The sequence below is a fragment of the Lactuca sativa genome, chromosome 3 (assembly GCF_002870075.4).
Source record: "Lactuca sativa cultivar Salinas chromosome 3, Lsat_Salinas_v11, whole genome shotgun sequence".
Taxonomy (NCBI): domain Eukaryota; kingdom Viridiplantae; phylum Streptophyta; class Magnoliopsida; order Asterales; family Asteraceae; genus Lactuca; species Lactuca sativa.
Window position 1 is genome coordinate 59,609,548 of NC_056625.2, and position 4,702 is coordinate 59,614,249.

Here is a 4,702-nt window from a genome sequence, read left to right on the forward strand (position 1 = left end):
AAAGCTTAATTACATTTATTGAGATGTGGTTCAAAGCCCTAGTTCTTTTCATCGAATTTGTGAAGACATGACCCGAGATGGAAGGAGATGGAAACAGTGAAGAGAGAGAGAAGAAGGCAAGTGAGGAAGGAAGGAAGGAGCATCGATAACTAGGGTTAGGCGATAATTGGGACGAGGAAGGAAGGAGCATCGATAAGATAATTAGGGCAAGAGGGAAACAACAATCGAAATCGACAACACCATCTCTGAAATTGACCGGAAAGCACCTTCGTTCATCATCACCGGCAGATCCATCCCAGTCTCCCTTATTTCCGTCACTTATCACAATAGAGAAACAAGAGGGAGAGTCGATTGTGAAGATGCAAAAAAGAAGGTAGAAAAGAAAGGCGGGTTTTCAAAATTTTAGGGTTTCGTTTTCCCCCGTTGTCTTCTGAAGGCGCGTTTCACTAAAATTATAAAGCGACACCTATAGAGGACACACGTTTAAGATAAAGTGCCCTCCGTGTTTTTAATTTTTTTCCTAAAGACACTTAATAAGTTATAAAACTAACTTGAAGATCGTTTGGATCTTTATAACAGGTGAAATAATGAATACGAAAACTGCAAATAACACAAGTATGGATCAAAGTGTGTCGAATGATTAGATCAACAATCCTCAGCAGAGCTCGATAAAGAACTTCCACTGTAGAGGATTTAGGGTTACAGGAACGATAAAGAAATAATGCTCTGATCTATCGTAATAATCGTTTTCTATCCCCTATCTAATATGCATGCAAGTATATATATTTATACTAAACCCTATCAAGTTCTCGGTTGGACAGGCCCAAACCGGAGTTACAAAACTGGACTAATAAGCGAGCCCAATAGACGCAATACATAACAAAACGCTACCCAACAATCTCCCCCTTTGCGTCAAATTGGAGCGAGATTACTTCTTCTTCTTGCTTGGGCCAGTAGCGGGAACCTTCTTCTTGACAGTATCAAACAGACGTGAGATAAGCGCAAGGATCGTCTGTCTAAACCGAATGTACCAGTGTATCATGTCGTCGAAGTACTTGATATCATCCGCTTTGTTTTGTTTACATCTGTGGATGATCCCCAACACATGCTCTAGGCAAGCAGTGGTGTACAGATGTTTATCAGCTAAGGCAAAAAGACATTTATGTCCTTCATTCCTAGTGAACATGACTGAGTTTCGCCTCGAGTCAATTTTGCCCATCTGCATTTGATTCAGATCACTGGCCGAGCCAACAGGAGATATTGTTGGTTTCTTCTTGAAGACGCTTGCTATCTCCTGATCCATCAGTGCAACTTCCATGATGTAGCACACCAGCATCCTCTTGAGATGGTCGATGACCGGACCATATTCAACTTCGTTGGTCAGAAGGATGTTGTGCAGAATAATCCAATCATGGGGATTGACGTTCGGAAGATCTGCTAAAGAAATGGCATGTTCGGTTTTGGCAGATCCCCTAAGCACCTTGAACCGAACGTTGATGAACTTCCCTTCAGTGTACGGTTTCAAGACCCGAACGTTGATGATCTTTTGAGCGCTCCAGGTTTGCTATTGAGGTTGAGCAGCCTTCAGATAGAAATCAATCAAGTCCCGATCGACCTGCAGATGAGGATGAGGGAACTCTGCAACGTTGGAGAAGGCATGAAAGATGAACGCCTTTCGGGTCAGTGGCATGTCGAACTGAGAGTGGACAGTATTGGAGCAGTCAAAAGAGATAACTGGTTCCAGCCACAATATGCTCGGAGTATCGATTGCTTCCTTTATCATCCTCTCGAGAGTCCAAGAAGGAAAAAGAGTTTTCCTACTCTCGAGAAGGTCGTGGGCTTCCTTATGTTTTCGTTCAGCTTCTTCAGGTTCTTTTGCCACACGAGCACTATCATCAGCATCATTGCGTCGACTTTTGCGTTTCAACAAGTCGGCAATGGTTTCTTCGTCATCTTCCTCTTCTTCCTCAGCAAGCTTCTTGCCTTTATCTTTCACACCCGAACCGGAGGCTTGGCCTACAGGAGGAGGTTCGGTTGTGTGAGTTGCCTTTGAGGAATGAGGTGGTTGAGATACAGACTCCTTTTCTCCCCCTTGTTTCGGAATGGACACGAAATCGGGTAGCCCTTCAAGTTTGCTTAACAGGTCTAGGGCAGGAGCGAGCTTTTCTGTAAGGGTACGCCTCACAGAATAGTTAAGGATAGGATCATGTGCTTCGAGGATGTTGGAGATGGCTGAGTGGACATCCGAAACACACGTCTTAATGACCTCCCGTTCGGACCGAAGAGAGTCAATCTGCTGTTGAGAATGGGAGAGTTGAGCACTCTTGACCTTCAGGGCAGTGGTCTTCTTTGCTAAAACATCCATCAACGAGTTCTCAGCAGCCAAATCTTCTTGGAGCTTTAAGAGACGCTCGTCAATAGTATCACAGAAGGCTGAGTTGTCATCTGTGAGCGATTGACGAAGTGAAGCAAAGGACTTCAACTCAGTAGAGACAGACGTGGCCAACTGTTGAACAATTGGTTCCAACGTAGTCTTGGTGGCATTAGCACTCTCCTGTAAAGACTTTAACAGGGCAGAGGCATCAGAAAATAGTTTATCGACTTTTTCGATCGCGGCCTAACAGGCTTTCGTTGAGGCATCGATGGCGGAGGTTGCAGAAGCGATAGAATCTTGTTGAGCCCATGAGAAAGCATCAATAATCTTCTGAATAGCAGCTTCAGAGAGTGATGATTGAGACGTGGAAGAAGAGGCAATGAGCAAGTCGACCTTGTCATGGAGCTCCTTAAGATGTTTCTTTGTGACCGGAGCGTCATCATCATCATCGCTCTGAACTTGAAACGGACTGTAGTAGACCGAATCAAATGTCATGTTTTACCCGCCAAGGAAAGTGTCGTCTCCGTCAGAGGCGTGACCGGGAGATGGTGGTGGTGGTGAGGCTGGTGGTACAGTGGTATGGGTAGGTTCGGGTTGGGTTGTTTCGGGTGTAGGTGTAGGGGTAGGTTCGGGTGCTTTTTGGGTTTCGGTTGTGTTTATGGTTTCGGGTGCTGGTGGAGGTTCGGTTGCATCAGTATGAACCCCCGTATCAGATACGTTGGCTCTAACATCTGCAGTGGATGTTGTGGTTGCTTCGGTGAATATTGGTGGTGGCATTGGGATTGAGGTGTTTGGAATGTGTGTAAAGGGGTTTATGGTGGGAATGTAAGTAGGAATAGTCTTAGGAGGAGAGGGAATTGGAGAAGGAGGGATTTGAATTTCAGGGGTAGGAGATCAGGGTGGAGTGTTGCCTCGTGGAGAGTCTTCAGAATCCGAACTCTCTCCCTCAGACTCGCTTGAGGAAGAAGCGATAACCAGCTTTCTCCTGGGTTGGGTTTTTTGCCTCTTTTTCTGCGGAGACTGAGCAGCCTTTGTGGGTTTCCTCTTCTTTGGAGAAGGGCCTTTAGCCCCTTTCGCCACCTGTTTCCCTTTTTCAGCCTTCTTGCCTCTTGGATCAGGCTTGTCGGCTTCGTGAATCGACTTCAACATCTCCGGTGTGAGATCCCTCGGACTAGAACGCTTAAATTCTTTGTAAGTTCTGATAATTCGGCTATCAGCGGGAACATCACCATACATAGACTCCGGAATGGAACCGTTGAATGGGAACTTGGATGCATCTGAGATAATGATCTTCGTGGTATGGAATGTACCAATCGAAGACATTGGAGAGCCAGCGACAATGGGGACGTGGTACTTGTCCATCACCCATTTCGTTACCAAGGTCCAGAACCTGGCGTAGGAAATTTCAGAATGCCTTGATGTAGAGGAGAGACTCTGGATGAGTTGTTGCCACAGAATGGACCCGTAATCCATGTTAATGCCATTGTAGACACCATACATTATCGATAAGAACAACCGGCTAGCACCATCAGAACCGGAGCTTCTTTCAGAAAGTCCTTTGAATAAAATAGTGAACATCCCGTTCCACTGTGGCGGTAGGCAAGACTTCTTGAACTTGGCAACTGAAGTAAGCACCTCCGTGTAACCCATGTTGTAAAACATATTGAACAAGTGCCCCATGGGAATCGTCTCAGGATTAACCCTTGTAGAGTCAACGTCAAACCCTAACAGGGAGCAAAATCGTTGCTTGGAAATTGAGGCTTTGTGCTGAAAGATGTCGAAGAAGATCCTATCCACAGCCTTGTCATAGTGAGCAGTCGCAAAGATCTGCGACAAGAACTCCATTGGAACTGATTCTGCTCTTGTAAGTGCAGGAGCAATCGGCGAAAACCTTAAACACTCAATTATTGGAAACATGAAGGCGTCGTAAACGTGAGGAGATAAATCGATTATCAGGCTTTGTTGTGGGCGAATAGGCAGAATGTGGGATGTTGCATGAACGGAAGATGAATCTGCCATTGCTTGAAGAAAGGGAAGAAGATGATGAACAGTGAAGATTCAGGGATTTCTTGCGCTTTGGGAATTTTGATTGCAGTAAAGAGGTAAATGGTAGAGGATGTTGCCTTTTATACTGTGGGTTAAGGAGAGAGAAATATCTTCCCAAATCTTCTATCGAAAAACGAAGAGTTTTCCGGAGTTGACTGATGCGTGACAGTTGGGGTAGCCGATGATCACGCATGAGAGAGAGTGTCAGATTCCAAAGAACACGCCTCCCATCAAGCGCCGTTTAGATATGAAGCGTTTCAGATTCACACGCGCCTCTTCTGC